The sequence below is a fragment of the Paralichthys olivaceus genome, chromosome 18 (genome assembly GCF_024713975.1).
Source record: "Paralichthys olivaceus isolate ysfri-2021 chromosome 18, ASM2471397v2, whole genome shotgun sequence".
NCBI lineage: Eukaryota > Metazoa > Chordata > Actinopteri > Pleuronectiformes > Paralichthyidae > Paralichthys > Paralichthys olivaceus.
The window spans coordinates 11,495,813-11,514,577 of NC_091110.1; the positions used below are offsets into that span (position 1 = coordinate 11,495,813).

Consider the following 18,765-nt stretch of genomic DNA (forward strand, 5'->3'; position numbering starts at 1 on the left):
ATGGATTTTCTCATCAAAACAACAGCTTCATTGGAGTATTATTATTTTACATTAGATGGGGACTGCCGGGTCCCAATTCACAAATAAATATGCTAAGAATTCCTTCCCATGACAAGAGCGGCCTGGGATTAGAGGTCAGAGGTGATGTGCACTCTAATTTCTAATTAAATCTCAGTGTGGAAAAGTGATCTGTCATTGACCGTAGTCCTCTCCTGACAAGGGCTCAGCTACACTGGCTTCACACGTAAAAGGGATCGACCCCCCCACCCCGACTTCATACCCCTACCAGTCACTGCCCCTGGACTCCAGCCACCTTGGGCTCCCTGGCTGCACCCCAAGGGAAACACTATATAAATGTCAGCGTACTGAGAAACTACTACTGAAGGGGTCACAGCCATCATACAAGAGGGAATGACCGTTGAGTTTCGCTGCAGCTTTCTCCTCTCCGTCTATTCTAGTGGTGGTTCCTGGAAATGCAGCAGTGATTTAGGGCGAGATCTTCTTACATAGCAGTGGACCTGAGCTTCTGCGATATGTAACTGAAACTCTTTTGGGTTGGCAAAATGTGCACACCCATTCTCTGCTGCACGCATGCAAGGGAATGACTACAGAAGTTACAACTGTATACATGCAAATATGAACTCTCTGGCCTATGTTGTGTACACTGGATACACTTCAGGTACCTACAGCCCGTTCTTCATTAGCATTTGTGGCAATAAGCACAGCAACATATCCAATATGCATGTCAATTTTTCTTTCTCTAATCAAATAGAAAGCCTGTGAAGTAAATATCTATTTTCTTGCAGCCTGGCTGTTTACAACATGAGGGAGCGGCTATATAAACACTGTGTGGCAAATGAGGAATTTCTTTTAACATATCGGCCTGGCTAACATATGCTAGATATAGGAAACCCATAGCGTCAGTGGCTCCATATCGGGTGCAGAGGTCAAAGGCTAGGGAAGGTCAAAGGTGTCATCCTCCTTTCTCATCATGAAGTGCATTAACATCTTCTCCCTGTCCTGTCTTATCCAGATGGCTGAGCAGGCCACGGGACAGATGCCCCCATTTTAAAATATCTCAGGGATCCAAAACGCACCATCGAGAATAAATATGGCTCCATCTTTGGGACATCATATTTCAAAGGAATATGGATATGGGGGTGGAGGGTGCATAAGCCCAGGCTGTGTTAAGCATGCCTTAATTGATTCATGGGGCAGTTGTAACAGCTTCCCCCTCACAGTTTGTGCTTTAACTATTTTAATTCATTCACTTTTCTGAAGAGTAGGTATAAGGGGGAAATCTTTTATAATTGAGACTGGATGCAACAAGTGAAAAATCATTAAGTTTGAAACACAACTTGGAAAAACATGTTCCATAGTTTTAAAAGGAAGAAATCTAAGTAAGCATTAAAGCACAATAATCAAGGTCATCAAACAATGAACAAATGTTGGACATAATACTGCACCACTGTTGAAATCTGGCTAATTAGACCAGGTTGTTGTGGTTGGCACCCCAATCCAAGACAACATTCACTGACCTTACCAGGAGGAAGTGACCTCATTTCAGAAATTGAGGGTCTTGGTGCATATACATGGCATTCTTCCACAATTTGTGTGAATAGGTCACATGATAGTCAAACATGATTAAAAGGTGGGCCGGTTGCCTTAAAAACTGCAATTTAAACTAGTCTTTTGTGATCATTTTTCCAAATTTCTCAAAGTTAGTCAATCATCAAAATTCCTTATCCGGTGGCCTTCTTCGACCAATCAGCGCAGTCAATCCACAGATGATCCCACCTCTCAGTGCAAGTCATTATTTTTACAGAACAAAATCCCTCCCCGGCACGCTTGCAGTCAAACCTATGGAACCTGTCCAAAGCAAACACATCAAGGCACCCTCCTGAGAGTTTTGGGTTGGCCCTCATGCAGCTTCTCAGTCATACACACCCATTTATGTTTGCAAGAGCAGCGGTGACTCATACACACTTTCTCATGCACAAATCCAAACACACACACACAAACATATACAGCACGTTACCCTGCCCAGAGACCTCTGACTTGAACCTGCTGCTCTCACTCAGCAACACATAAATCACTGGGCTCTCAGCAGCACTGCTGGCCCTCAGTGCCATGCTGAACTTGACTCCACGGGAATAAAAGTCTGTAACTGGATACAAAAACTAATCCAGGCCAGAGACAATTGCTGGCATACAGAGGCCCGGGAGGTGCTGATACCCCCCTGTAACGATACGCTGTCTCTGTCACGAGACCTTTGACTCCTGCGCTGAAGCGACACAGGCCTGCAAGGTGCTACTGGTCAGAGAGGAGACAGACAGTGGGAATAAGTGAGGTCACGAGGGAAAGGAGGTGATGACGACATAAGATGTTGAGTCGCCTCTCACTGTTTGTCTCGTCATCTGTTTCTATGAACTTGTCAACATTCTAGCCCTCACTCTGTTAGGTAAAATGGAGACGTTAAAAGGAAATATAATAAAAAAATTTATTCAGCTTTTTGACATTTGTCCCTTACCCACACACACGCATGCGCGCACACACCCACACACGCGCAATGAAGTACACTTCCATATTTCTGTCCTACATGACTTTCTGCCTCTCCACCAAATTTCAGAAGCAGATATTATATGTTTTACTACATTTTTCTTTATTTGAACATTTTCATTTATCAGTTATCAGTTATGTTTAGTCACTTTTCTAATGAGGATTATAAAAACAAAATATTTATAAAATATTCAATTAAATAACCTTAAATAAAGTTGATACAATGACCTCCATCTAACCTCGCTTTATTGCGGATGTCCATCCAATAATGTAATATATACAATAGAATTACACTGACAAGGGCTACTCTAAATGATGAGGATTTAGCTTCACTTGCTTAAGGAATATAAATGTCTTCCACCTATTCACACACATAATTCAGGTTTCTCGGAGCACTGCAAAGAAAATGGAACCAAGGGAAAGAAATATCATTTGATTTGTGCAACATAATATGAATAACCCCAATGGTGTGCAGTGATTAATGAAATATAGAGCGTGCAAGAAGTGAATGATGCCTTTGTTATGGTCCTGCAGATTTATCAGGCTGTATCGAAATACAAAACTTAATTTGGACTTCTGTGCTTCCTTTGGTTACCCCGTCGGTCTAGTTAAGCTATTGACAAGCCAGCAAGGCAAAGCCCTAAAAAACACCCCGCTGTAAATAATCCAGCACCCGGTCCTGTAATGTGGCAACTTCCCACACCACTCCCCGACTCTCCCTGTAAGTGCACTCCTGCAGCGCGTTCCATTCCAGGTCCCAATCACAGCGGCGGGGCCGACAAAAGCTGCAGTAATACAGGAATGCCTCTGTACTCCTCTGTCCTGATAGAGTGGCCACTGTTTCACTCTGATAACATCAGGCACCAGGGTCTGCACAGCCACAGGGCTTAGAGACACACTTTTATGACTTAAGTATCTGGGACTGATATCTGCAGCCATCAGCTCAATACGCCCTCATCACATACTTACACAGACACTCAGACACTCTCTGTCTCACTAAAACACACATACACACGTGCACGTGGACACAGTTTCACTCTACCTACTCCAACTGTAGCCTAACCTCCCAGACTGCTTATGCTGAACACACGTACATGCACAACTGAACTTCTACATTCTTTGAATGAATTAAATCTTCAGCCTGTACTTCATTAGTCCCAAACTGCAAAATTACCCACTTAAATCTAACCGTATTATTTAAATTAAATTATCAACCTCACTTAAACTCTGACAAACTGTTATACTAGACCTTTACTAAATTTAAACCCAGTAACCCTAAACCTAACTCAGATACATCCGTCAATATAAGAAGGAAAAAAATTTAACAATGAAAATGCATCTCCATCTTATCCTCTTACCGCACACACAGAGTCCTGTCTCTGTGACAACAGATAACATCACATTGACTTAAATTCATTGGTCCATTTACCAGATTTTTCAGTCCATATCAACCATGGGCTTCTTCAGCTAACATGTGTGGAACTTATTAGCTCTGTGTGGAGCCTCTGCTGAGAGGAAAACCATCTTGATGTGATTGGGAGATGATGAAAAAGATGCATTACCTGGATGTATGGGCCTTCTTTGGTACATAATGGGATTTTCAGAAGCACACTATGCTGGCAGTCACATAAGCATGCAATAAGAGGCCAAAGATTAAAGTGAGAACTTGTATTTAGGGGAAAAGGACTTTGCACTACAGCTGCCATAAAGATAAGCATGAACCTATACTTTCATCTTGTACACAATTCTGATGTGAATTTTATTTTATGAATGTGATCTTAAAAAAGACTTTGCTTTCAGGGATACAGATAAAATAACACAATAAAGCTGCTTTCAGACATGGACTGAACTCCAGTGGACTGGGTGAGAGGCTCCGACTTATCTGGGTACTTTCTTAGCCTGGCACTTTAGTATCAAGTCTGCATAAAGGCCACAGAATCTGATGCGAGAATAGAGCAGGGGCTTGATGAACACTTGGCAGCAAAAAAATGAAAAAATAAATAAATGAAAACAAATATTTTAGGGTGAAAAAGAATGTCATACACATAGAAGACACCGATAAAGATGTCAAGAGAGTTTGTGGATGAGCTGTCGACAAAAAAATCATGTGATCTCCAAACAACAGCTGAAGATACAATAAAAGGTTGTTTAAAAAGTAAGCTAGGATATAACTTGTCTTGTGAGTTTGATGCATTCAAAATGTTGCCACCACTGTCACTACTGTCGGAGTGTGAAGACACTACAGAAACCCTCTACTCCTCTTTGACCCAACGGCGGCGTGTGTGCTTTCGGATGAACAGCACCACTTCACCCTCTCACGTTGATGGTCAGTCACACAAACAAAAAGAGGGATGAGATGAGTTTCTCAGGGGAGTGAGGATAATAAAATCAGGGTGTCTGTGTGTCCTGAGTGGGGGCCATATTTGATGCTCTAACAGAATGAAGGTCTTTGGCGGCCCAGCCTGCCAGTCTTTTAGCTAAAGCAAGCAGATTTCTTTGAAGCCTGGCCACCTTGGCTGAAGAGCCATTACTCCCGAGCTTTTCTATACATTAACCATGCTACAGCGGCACAAGTGCATTACAGCCTGCCGCCCCGGCAGAGACCAATTGTACTCCCTCTTGTTAAATATTACCCCAACAGAGCTTTTGATTTTATTTTCATTTTTTTCTCCCCATGCCGCTTATCCTGCTCCCCTCCCACGATCAGATTAGGATCGATTGCTGCGTGGCAGAGCTGGCCCAGATATGAGGACCAGAACAACGCTACAGCGTGATTGTGCTCCTCAGGCCCCGCCTTGGAGACTATTCAGGCGACTAAATAGACTAAATAGAATGATTTGCCCTTAGATGTCAAATTTCCTCCGAGACAAGGATGTCAATACCAATTAGATTGTCTGCAGTTGCCTTAGTTACGCCAGCCTGCCCCGCACTGCCGCCACCGCCACCCCAACCTCTTTCCCTCTAAAGATACAGTCGCTCTCTTTTAACATCTCACTCACATCTCTCTTTTTTGTAGGCAGAGTGGTGGTCTCGGCACCAAGCCTTTAGCCTCAAATCAGTTTTATGACTGGCGCTGTGCAGACATTAGGCTAACTCCATTAGCCTCTCTGAAGGAGATGGCCTGAGGGGATACTGAGGGGCCAAGACGGGACTGGGTGCGTGGGTGGGTGGGCGTGAGTGTGTGCGTGCGTGCGGATGAGTGTGTGCATGTGCACGTGTGGTGAAAGGGTGAAGGGGTAACATTGTCTTACAGAGTCTTTTGGCATCTCCTTAAAGGTCACTGTCTGCTGGTCCGAGGAGGCAAAAGCCCAGCGGAGCAAGAACATAAACAAGAAAGAGAAGTGGGCAGAAAATGGATTAATGAACAAATGTAATTAGGAGAAAGGGAGGATGGAGAGAGTGGGAGAGAGGACTCTGTCTCCACTTAGTATCGTGGCTCCAGCAGGCGCTTAAGTGCTAACATGACAAACAGATGTGGCCATGGCTGGCCAGACAGGGCTGCACGCTGCCTCTCTCACACACACACTGACACACACACCTACAGTATATGTATGAATGCACATACAGACAAAAAAGGACTTAAAGCTCACTGCAAGTGAGTTATTGCACAAAATGCCACAAAATAATAATAATTTGGTTAAATAAGCAGAAATAATATTTTTCTCTTCAGTATTAATTGACAAAATATGTATATATAACAAACATGCATAAAATGTGACAGGATAGAACAAACATACTGAAAATGACGAAGACTAGAGGGACATTTATATTCACTAGATCCAGATTTTGTTATTTAGATCCACACCAAATTGCAAACACTCATAGATATCAGTCCTCTAAACATGCCTGATTATAGTCATCTCAATCTATGAATTATTCTCTGTGGAGAAAGTTGAAAATCACACTCTCTCACAATGTTAGACAGTGAAGATAAATTCCTGGATCAGCGCCCTTCGCACACCGCATCCCCTCACCAAGCTTCCTGGCAATCTGTGCAAGTTCAATCTTGCTTACAATCAAACAAACAAACATGCAAGGGTGACAACATCACTTCCTTGGTGGAGGAAAACAGCACAAATCAAAGACGTGGTAGCAGTATGCTTACATTTGTGTAAGCAGGAAATTCAGCAGGACCCAAGCCAAAGAATTCTTACAGATCATTGGAGATCATACACACATGATTGCTTACTAACTTACTATGCAGTTTTTTTCACTACACATGCAAGACAAGGCTCTTATCTTAATAAGCCTAAAGCTGCTAAAAGGAACAGATGTAATGTGGCAAGAACAAGAAAACTTTTCAGAATTAGACAATCAGGACAGTCCAATGATGAGGCCTCTGTGGTCTTTTCTCACCACTCATCGCTTCAGTGTTTCTGAAGTCACCATAGATTTCAGCCTTTAAACTGCAGCTGCTATTTTATGAGAAGCACATCATTCACTGCTGTTTAGTTTACACTGTTATTGCTGCATGAAACCTTATACCTTCTTTTCTAGGTTTCAATTAGCATCTACAGACACCATTAACTGCTGCAATTGACTAAATCAATACCTTCCCAGAAAGCGTTCAAAATGGCTCAAGATAAAGTAATACGCTCTGTTTTCTGTTTTCTATCCTCGCTTACGTTTAACCGTTAACAGGATTAGACCCATTTTGCAATTTAAAAATGAACTACTGACATATGGTTTCAAGTTCAAGCCTTTTAACAAGAACCACCGAGGTAAAAATGATTTTCACAATTTGGAATAAGACCTAGTTTTCTTAATTCATTCCCACATGTCAAAGGTACAAGGTAAAGCAGACACTAGAGGACCAATGTAAGCCATGACCATGTTTGTGAATCCCCCTCTTCTGATACTTTTTGCCTGTTCTCCTCCTCTCCTCCGAGGGCACACTGCCCTCTGCAATCTATTCAGTGGTGAGGAATGGAAACAGGACTTGCATTTTAAAGTTGGTTTAACCTCGCTCTGACACCTATCACAGATGCTTTGAAATGGATTGAAAAGAATAGTTTCCGCATGGTGGGAGCTGCAATTAGGCGGCACATCTGCACCAGCGGCAGCACCCCAGCGTCCTGTCAATCTGGCATTCTCCAAGCTGGGTGTTGGTTGGCCGCCAGTACAAACAGTTCCCCCAAATAACTGTTAATCATTTCATGAGATGGATTTCAACTGGGCAATTAGATGGGTTTCAACTGTGAATGTTTCAAGATCACCACTGCATTTCACTTTGTAATCAATAAGAGAATGGACAGACGAAGGGAGCGAGAGATACAAATTCTAGTTAGAGAACAGGAGGAGTGAAGGGTTGAGTAAAAGCAAAGAGGATAAACAAGGGAACGATGAAAGTAGGGGAGGAGGGACAGTGACAGCCATGAGACAGAAATTTACAACCAGATCATCAGTTAACCACTCCAATCACAATGGATCAAGCCATTAAATGTGCATTTTCTTTTAACGACCTCCTGACTGACAAAGACTACAGATCACAAGCTTGTATTGATGGCAGTTGGAACACTGCGCCCCCCCGACGTCAGAGAACTTCAACGTTTTTCAGTTAATTCGGCACATGCGGTCAGGAACAAAACAAATGTGCCCCCCCTCCCTCTCAACTTACGTACGTCTCATTAAATGCAGGCCAGTTATTTCAAGCTATGAGACTAATGTCTTGTGCTCTCAAGTTGGCATGTTTACCTTGCTCTCGTTTTTCTTGTGCTGAATAAGCACAGAATGTGACCATTAAATATATTGCTGATGGGGAGACAAGGAGAGGGAAACATCAATATTAAAGTGAACTGGAGTTACTGCCCAGCTGGATTACCCGATAGGTTATCCCTGGATGACATCATCACCAGGTTAGACAAAGTCATACGGTTTAATTTATGAAAATAAGGATGTGACTGAACAATGTTTACTTGCAGCATATCAGACTCCAGGGAGATACAAATCTGGAGAAAATGACAACTTTAAAAAACATGAATTTATTCACTCTCCCATTATCATCAAAATTAGCTTCTGTGTAATGGAAAAAACATGTGAAAGCAAAGACTTGAGGATATGGCATACTCCATAAAATCCTACTTTCAGCGCCTCTGAAATTAGACCTGAAGTCCCCCAGAGGGGTTATTAGACGACAAATCCCTGCCATTGACCAGGTTCTGCCCTCTGCTCACTCATGACTGATGTCCCAGCCTCTTTGAAGTCCCTCGCCACAACACCACCAGCACCGCTTCCTCTCCTCCAGAAAAGACTCAATGTTGAGTCGCCCCTTTTCGGAAAACAGGGGGGAAAAAAAGGAAGGAGAAGAGAAGGTTTAAGAGAGGAAAGGGGGAACAACAACATTCAAAATAAGCCAGATGTGTGCTAACATGTGGAGACAAGCGTTTGCCGTGGGCCTGCATTAATGAAGGTTGAGATCCATCTGAGGGGGGCGACCGTGATAGGCAAGGGAATACCGTGTGATAGGCCGTGGCCCAAACACACACTCACCCGGTCACATGTGCTAGCAATAAGTTAGCCTCACTGCTACTCCGATCAGACTAACACATGGAACTGGGCTCAGGCACTTTTGCTGAGATGGGAAATGGAATAAAAAGCCTGAGAAAAGAAACATATTCTAGTGAAATGCTGCTATTGGATTACACTGTGATTCTTTTTTATAACTCTATCAGCGACAGAGCATATTTCAATGGATATCAAACTTAAACAAGAAAAAGCATTGTTATAGGTTGCTCTAAAACAACTAACTGGTTAATATATGCACACACACACATGATACACAAACATGTTTTTTTTTCAGTTTAAAAAATGCTGTAGTTTTAACAAGAGTATAAGAAAACTTAAATATTTCAAATATATATATATATATATATATGCATACATACACACACACAAACATACAATACATATGTATAAAATGCTACAGTAATTAATTTATATTGTTTAATTCAATATGATACAGACAATAATTAAGACTCATGGAAATCTATCATATTTAATATTTAACTTTTGCCAAGATATCTTTAAAAGGAGAGCATATTAAATTATAAAGCTATTGTCATGAGCATTAGTTATGCCGATTCAAAATGTATTATGCTATATGACGAAAAAGGTGCCACCATAACAAATATCTTGTATCACTCCACCACAGTATTTCAGGTTTTTAATACACCATTAACATAATCTTCCCAGTCTTTATCTAATCTTGTTGATACAGCTGTCCATTGTTATAGGCTAATTTTCCTGTCATTCATAAGTTGCACCTTTATGTGGTAGACTTTAATTCCATTATTGTGTTGATCCCTTAATTGACTTTCTGGCTGGATGAATAAAGGACTTGTCCGTCTGCATGTCTCAACTCTTTGTAAAACCTGTTCATAAAACCAGGCTTTCTGCAACGTTCAACTCACTCACGTCTGAAAGGGTGATTTCTGAGCTGCTCTGGTAACATGTTTGCTGGAGGACTTTGTGTGTGGTTTTGTTTCGCAGCATTTCAGAGACACTTGGGGATCAGCACACAGAAGTTACAGTGCATACATTGTACTGTGACTCAGATCTTCGTCATGGCTCCCGGGTGCTCAGCAAAGCATGCAGAGTATACAGCATGTCAAAGCTCCCTACATTTCTAACTGAAGGGCAAATTATGTCAACAGTGAAGGAACAACTGTGTATAGATATTTCAGAAGTGTATGATGAGCAAAGGAGGGACGAGGGGACGAGAGTGAGGGTGTATGGAAATGTAAAGATTGTATGGAATGCCATCGCGTGAACTGCGAATGAACCCCTAAACCCCAATCTCCACCTGACAAGGGCTGTTCTTTGCCTCCGACACACGGCCGCAGAAAGGTCTCAGCCAGCAGGAAGGAATGCCACGTTAAGATCACAATTACACTAACTCTCTGTGGGCTTGAAGGGGAAATATCTCCATCCAAGGAGAGGCTGCGGAAATATTACACAATCCAATAATTGAGGATCTCTATACACTCGATATACAGTATATCATCCCGCTTTCTATGATTGTCTCTGGGGGAAAGAGGGAATATTAGCAACCGTGATAACTGAAACACAGACTAAGGCCTTTTAGGGTAAGTGTTTTTGAAACAATTTGAAATGGAGGGTGTGTTGAAGTTGTAAAGAGGACAAAAAGATCAACCTAAGAACAAAGACGTTTAAATGTTTAACACCTCTGTAATGTGTAACCGTATCGCTGGCTCTCTGATGTCTCGTCGGCTGTCATCAGTGACACATGTTGAATTAGAGTAGTGATTGAACTGAGGTAATGAGAACCACAGCAGCATGGTGAGGATGGTATTTGAGCGGCCTAATGCCCCCGTTTGTTTTCCTATGTGCTCTCCCACTGGTGCTCTCAAACCAGTGAGTGTGTTGAGTGCTGCGATTGGTGTGTTTTCGTCTGTGTGCACTGTGAAGCTGAGCAGGTCTTTCTCTCTCTCCCTGTGCGTCCATCTCCTGCCTTCATTCGGTCTCTCACTTTCCCTCGCTCGCCCTTTTCTTCCCCTCTTTTACTTCCCCTCTTCATGTCTGCTCGTTTCCTCCTCCTTCTTTCTTCTCCCTCTCTCCTCCCACAGGGCCCGTGTGCATTCCTGCCAGGAGGGGCAGAGGTGTCTGTGATCCGGGCTCGATAAGGACCAGGCCTCCCTCTCCACGCTGCCCTCCCTCGTGTTCACCCTCGCCCTCACCCCCTCCCTGGGAAAATGGGTGCACCCTCCTCCCTGGCAGGGCACCGGCTCCCCTTTGAGTGTGTTGCCAGCCGTGGCAGCAGAGACTTAACATGATTTGTTTGTCTGCTGCTGCGTGTTTGCACCAAGCCCCAGCGCCAACCCCCATTACTCCGGCTGGAGATCCAGAGGGCTGGTTAGCTGGTACAGATCTGGAGTGAGGCTCCTGGAGGCGGGGGGCGAAGGGTTAAAGGGGTGTTTAAGAGGGTGAGGTATAGGGAAGGTGGGGGATGTAGAAAGAGAACGGGGTTAAAATGAGTTTGGAATATGATCCACGGGCTGGAAACGTTCAACATTTCTCAAAAAGTAAGTCTAGCTGCTACAAGGAGGCTGGACTCAGCACATATGAGATAAAGAGAAAACCCACACACACAACAACTCAATCAGTCAGTTTGCATTCATTTTTTTTCCTCTTGTGTTTTGTAATTGGCTTGCTTCCCGGTGCAGTGGCGGACAGCAGTCACAGCAGCGGCTGCCCGGTCGGCCCATTGATCTTTCATCAGCCCATAGACTTAGAGCTGAAGGCATGAGGGAGAGGCTGGAGAGGCAGCCCCTCTTTTTTATGGCAGCCTGCTGGAGCCTGACTAGGATTGTTCCCCGCTTCCGCAGATTGTTTTTCATTTAGTCAGGTTGCAGAGTTGTGCTGCTCTGAGAAGGTGAGGTGGAGTGTCGCAGACTTTTAGGGGAGCACGTAACAGCCACAGCCAGGGTAGGTGGATACAATGGTATAGCGGGGATTGTTTGCTGATAAAAATTTTAGTGTACGTGTATTTTGTGGCTGTATTTTCAGTTTCATGGTGTGTAAAGTCAAGGACAGCGTTCAGTTTTGAGTGGAGTGGAGAGTATATGGAAGGAATCAACTTTTCCTTGCTTAAAATACTTGCAATAAACTCAGATGACAAACAGCAGCACCACTAATTGAGTTGAGGAGATACATTAAACCGTTACACTTGAGAATATTTCTCCCGGACTATTAATCACAACCATTTTACATTAAGGGAAAAGTAGCAGAACCTCTTAACGCAAATCAAATTTCACTTTAAGGGACTTAAATTACCTTTATCAATTTGCATGAAAGCCATGGCAGTGGTCAAGACATCCATGTGATATCCAATCAGAGGGTCTAATCAGTATGTGGGTGTGGTCCAGTGTATTCCCAGCAGTATTCCATTGATCCAAGCTCTGGTGCTGTAGCTGCAGCAGTTGTGCAGGCCCTGAACTTGGTCATCTAACTGATATGTGATATTAGCATCCTTCTTCGAGGCAGCTCCAGGGGGATCTGGTCAGAGAGAGAGAGAGAGAGAGAGAAACAGACTTCAGATGAGCAGATCAATTTTCACTGGACCTTGAATATTTCATGTCTTGAAGCAGACGCACAGAGAAGCAACATAGCTGGCCAACGACCATGTCCAGTCACAGACGTACACCTGATGTGCACACAAATGCACACACACTACCAATTTGTACTTATTTGTACAAAAATTAATGAATGCCATGTTTTCCATCTATACCTAATAGAAAAATTGGTGAGGAACATGTTGGCTCAAGCAGGATGCAGCTGAAATTAACCCATGACCCACAGAAAAAAAATGATGATAACCATAAGCCCAAAATACTGAAAAACAAATCCACTGTAGTGCTACAAAAAAATAAGGTGGTGTCTGCTTGTAGTGTATGACAAGAACACTTCCGTGAGAAGATGTTGCACAGACACACACACTTTACCCAAAGGGCTGGGTTGGAGGAATCATGTCTGGATCGTGTTTCTAGTCCCAGCAAACATGTGGTCGATATAAGGCTGTGATATACTGACTCAGCCCTGGTCCTAGAAGTGGACACAAAGGGCAACATGATCAAAGAGCTGATTTCTCTGCACAGATGAGATATACCCGTGTCCATAAATGAAATGATTTCTTCATTAGTATTTTATGCATTGTTTCAATACGTCCTCTGTAATTTAACTCCTGCTAAATGGTGACAGATTGTAAAATTTTGGATTGAAATTATGCCTTGTGTAAAACAGACAATAAATCCATCCACAGGATCAGCAGTAACAATACAACGAAACCATTGCAGCAATAACCCACACCTGACCCCTAAACCTTCACCCACGGAAAGGATGTCGTTTCCCCGACTGTCTTCAAATACTTTCCTCTCAGAGAGACACGGTGAAACCAGAGCTTGTCAGACCCTGTATTTGTTTATTAAGTATGCTCTCGGACTGGCTTACTCCCAAGATGGCTGTAACTGAGAGATTTGTTCATGTAAGCATTAGGGCTGGCTATCAGTGGTGAATTATTTATTGAAAAAAATCCCCCCCCTCTCTTCCTTGACGGATGAGAGAATATGTAGGGCTGCTCACCGAGAGAGGAATGATGAAAACATTGTTGAAGTGGGAACACCGACACTAAATTCACAAAAAATACGAAAATTGGACAAAGTCTTGAATAACAATTCAAAAAATTATTTGAGTGAAGAAATGACGTGATGCTTCTGCTATAACTTGTTTTGCATAATATTTTAATTCAGTGACAATAATGAATGTTAACATGTGTCTGAAAAATTTAGATTTAGATAGATTGACAATTATACAATAATTAAGTATATTAAAGTTACCAAACTCTTTATATGTCAACTTCTGTGCCATTTCACACATCTCATTATTTCAAAACTCTCTCAGAGCTGTGTCAGTCTGTCAGTTCCTCCTTAAAATGCTTGAATGACGTATTTCAACAAATGCTATCTACTAGAATAAATATGAACTTCACTGTAGATACGCTCACTGACAAAAATGCCCGGGATTCCACAGGGAAGAAGCAGCAGTTGTAAAATATTCACTGATGGGACCCCCCCCCCAATCTCTGTATTTGGCCACAAGGAAACACAAAGAACAAAGAAGGCACCAATTCGGACAACTAGAAAATACGGTTACCATTGATATCCCCCTCCTGCCATATTTACATTACAAGTGATTTGTTCAAATCAGAATAAATCACATTTGGTAATTTTCTCTGCCCCTTTATTATATTAGGTTTTTGTATTCTGTGGCAGTGAAAGAAAAAAAGAGACAGGACGAGGGGCCTGGCTATTGTCATTCAATGGCAGAGCCATTTTGGAAATCACCGCTCTCGATTTGCTCCTGCCGCCTCCCTCTCTGTATTCCCTTATGGCCGCACTAGATGGGAGGCTTCCTTTTACAATTTCTGAGCTGCACACAGGCCACCAACCTCCCCCTCCCTCTCAGAATAACATACACATGTCAAAGGCTGAGCTGCATGATTGAATGAGTCACTGATAGAAGTAAAAAAGAAAATGAGAGGGGGCGTACTTTTTGAATTTATCCATTAGCTGTCAGTAGACACAGGGATGCATTTGTATTGATAAAACTATGAAACCGTTATTTAAGATTTCTCAACAAAACACAACTTTGACTCTCCCAGGATAATTTACAGTTTGAGACGTCCACATATCGGTATTTAAGCTAAAAGCTCCTCCATTACCAGAGGAGACTAATAATCGTGACCTATGCCTGCTCACTCAGCAAATAATCAATCATGCTTATTCAGTGTGTTTGAACAGGGATTTTTACTTTGGATTGAACGAAAAGCAAAGCAAACCATTGTCTCACGTTTGAGGGACACAAACCAAACCTAAATTATCTAAATGTTCCAGAAACATTAAGTGAAATGAATGACTGTATGGGACACAATAAGTCATGATTGTAAACTTCAGACCAAATTTGAGTAAAATCACTCTGGCCTCCGTGACCCAGGCTCATCTAAACGCACTCACACAAAGAGCCACTAAAAAGGGGGCCCGTGACCCATTTTGTGTCTGCACGTTTTCAAAAATAAAGCATTGAGGCAAACGTTTCTATCTGTGAGTTAGCAGCGACACCACATAAAAAAAAAGAAAAAACAGCAGAGAAAAAGAGTAGTGTAGATGTTAAACAGTTTAGCAACAAGACAAGGGAACAAACTAGAAAACTCTGCATAAAATCAGAGATAGTGGTGGAAGAGCTGAGCTTGATGTGGACGCTGACAGCCTTTAATTTGTAGGAATCAGGCAGAACCTCCACACTGCCGATCTAACAGTGTGAGAGTGAACTCCCTCGGGGGGCTTATTCTCATCAATAGGGCATGAAATTCACTGGCTGACCACTGGACACCCTGACTGTTCTCAGGCCAACAGAGTAACCAGTGTGTGTGTGTGTGTGTGTGTGTGTGTGTGTGTGTGTGTGTGTGTGTGTGTGTGTGTCCTTGCAACTGACATGGGCTTTTGTAGAGTTTCTATTTTGAGTAGACATTTTTAATTGTGTGCTGTTTTTCTTGTTGGTGTCCTGCTGGATTTTTTGTCCCCCAAACATTTTGTCCCTGAAATTTTTGTATTATTTAGTATTTGAGTTATTTTTATCTCAACATGAGTAGAATTGAGTATTTTAACTATTATAATACTGTGACCTTGATGACCTCAGAATAAAATCATAAAATCCCTTCTAATTAAAGTGTAACTTATATATTCTAATAGCTGTTGTTCACATGTGAAAAAGGCCACCAGGCTTTTTAAATGCAGGATGAAGTACAGACACATCCACGTTATGAGATGCTGCCTGCAGCGCAGTGGAGAATTCTGCAGGACAAGACTGAAAATTGAGATCTCCAGGCTGATTATCATGGGGCATTGAAGAAATGATGACACGCGCCTCTGCTCCTAATGTGATGAATTGATTTCACCAGGTCGAGAGGCTGTGGAGCAGACTTTACGCACGCACCTAACTCAGCGGGAAAATGGGAGACAACAATGTTTCGAGACTACTTCAACATGTTGAAACAGCCATGGGCCTCCTTAACTGTAACGACAGTCATAAAAGCAGAGTTCCTAATGGACAACGCTCATCAGTTATAAGAAGGAACGCAGCGGCAGGTAAAATAGGGGTCAAATGAAGTTGGTCTCGTCCATATGTGTTTGTGTGTGTGTGTGTGTGTGTGTGTGTGTGTGTGTGCGTGTGTGTGTGTGTGTGTACAGCTTATTTATACTGTAGGTCACGCAGAGAGATTACACTCGTCGTCAAGTTCATGCTTGCATATGAGATATTGTACCAATTAAGTTTTCTAAATTATCAGAATACAAACGCTTTCCTGACGCACAAGGGCTGTGGCTCCTCTTCTCCCAGTGCAGCCTCCCTGTAACAAGTCAGTATTTACATGACCGGGAAGTGTCCTGAGAATGTGTGTAAATGTCTGGAGGGAAAAAAAGAAGGATGACCGAGTACTGCAGCCACCGTGTAGCTGCTGAAAACACATGGCTGCTGCTGCTGCAGCTGCAGGACGCGCGTCTTGCCCTTGCAGCGTTGAGTTTGTGCGCCAGGCGCCGAGGAGAATAATCTGTTTACAGTGCGCACGTTGATGGTCATTTTTTATGATGTTGTTTTAATCCACGGTGGTGGTGGTGGAGGAGGAGGAGGAGGAGGGGGTAGTGGGAAGGTGGAGGTGGTGTGGGGTGGGGGTGGGTTGTCTAGCAGAGCCCCAGACAAGCTGGCTCCAGCGGCCATCTCTGCAGGCTGCTTTCTTCTATTTGAGCACGAGAGACAGGTGTAAATCTCTCCTGCGATCTTTACTCGCGCACTCACCGCGACACTCACCTGAAGGTAAATAAATGGTTTATGGTGAAGTAAATGAACCATTTCTCTCGTCTCGTGGGCTGTGTGCGCGCAGCAAGGGAACTCCCCCCGGAGGTGTGTGTCTGTGTGTGTGTTGTCATTGTCATGCACTTAAATTGTGCAGGGAAAAGACAACAGGCAATATAAAAGTGACGGTTTGGAGAAAAACAATTTGATGTAACTAAACAAGAAAAGAAAAAGAAAAGAAGACCCGTGCGTAAAATGAAAAATCTATTTGTATTGCTTTTTTATTAGTCCGATAATTTAACTTAATTCCAATTAACTTAAAACGTCTTACAGTTAAAAGAATAATGGGACATTGAAGTTCTTGGAAAACTCTTTATTCTTATGAAGAATATACTGCATATAGCTTTACTATTAATAATACATAATATCACATTAATCCCGCTTCATGTGTAGGTATGTGAGCTGTGGAGGTGTTTGAGCATCCATGTGTGAAAACTCTCGGGTGCAATTATTGCAAACATTTTTTTTCATGCCCAAGGGTGATTTGAGTATAGACCTATTCCACGATCACATTGCCACATTGTCATGCGGCACCCCACGTCACGCAAAGTGTGTGTGTTTGCAGTGAGAGAGCGAGCGAGGGAGAGAGAGGGGCTATTATACCAAAGTTCCGCAAAGTAGGTCTGTGCCACTCTTGATTAGGGATTGCTCCCAAAGGATGGTTGCAGACATGAGATAATGAGGTCCTGTGATAACGCGGGTCTCCTTTAAGTTTTTCCCATGAATCGAGACTGTCGCCAGTCCACAAAACGACACTGTGCATCGGCACCACGCTACTCACTTCTCATTTGTCGCACACAAAAGCTGATCCATCCCAAATCCGCGCTAACAAACTGGGGGCCTAGAGCAAATCGTATAATGTTCAATCATATTCACTTCTCCACTAATTAACTGGAATCCCACCTTATTCATAAATACAGTGACCAATTAAACCGCCATGTATGCCAAAGGTCTCTGGGGCCACACTCGGTCGCCAGGAGCATTTGTGAAGGTCTGCGGCTTCACTATAGGCAATGGATCTTATTAGGTGGATGACCTCAGCGAGGAAAGGTTACAGGCTTTTTCACTGCCCTCGGTTGGAAAACTAAGATGTTTCCTAATCGTATTTTAATTGGTTGGTTGCGTGGTGGGTGCCTGTGTCCACTCGGTGTGTGCACTGCAGGGATGTGTTTGGATTTCAGTGCGCATTCACACAAATGGAAAATTTATAACGAGTCACACTTATAACGAGTCAACAAACTTTAAAATCCATATTGAATTAACATGTAGAGGTAAATTCAACAGGTGTTAACAGCTTCTACTGTAGGTTTGGAAAAGAAATCCTCTTTTTACGCAGAGTTTTAACCACATCCTCACACCGCTTCCGTGGAAATAACCTTTTAATCCACTTTTAAATGTTACACTGGATTCAAATGGAGTTAAGAAGGCGCCTATAAACATATATGACCTTCAACGGGACACAGTCTCTTTTTTCCTCGGAAAACATGCGTGGACTGCTTCATGCAACTGTTGCACAGATTCCGCCTCTTTCGTGCTTTATTCCAGTTTACTGTAGAATCCTATAGGCTGAGTTAAGCCAACCAGGTTCAACTTACGTTCAAATACTCCCCATCATTACCCCCTTCCAAAAATGTCTTTTATGCAAAACATCTGTATTTCAGCAAATGAAAGCACGGCTCCTAACCGCATCATACTTATTTTGATTTTCATGTGGTTTTCGTGTATTGTCTGACTTAGTAAATACGACCATGCTCTCGTATTTCAAAATGTCACAAGTCTCTGACG

At 42.7% G+C, this 18,765-nt stretch overlaps 1 long non-coding RNA gene across 1 annotated transcript in view; it reads right to left on the bottom strand.

The window, feature by feature from the left end:
- Positions 1-8,519: 8,519 nt before the first annotated feature.
- LOC109626419 (uncharacterized) overlaps positions 8,520-18,765 on the bottom strand; it is a 34,495-nt gene continuing 24,249 nt past the window's right edge. The window contains exons 3-4 of the long non-coding RNA XR_002202534.2: positions 12,352-12,573; positions 8,520-8,827 (exon numbers count right to left, since the gene is read on the bottom strand). This is a non-coding gene — a long non-coding RNA (uncharacterized lncRNA). The remainder of the gene's footprint in view (positions 8,828-12,351; positions 12,574-18,765) is intronic.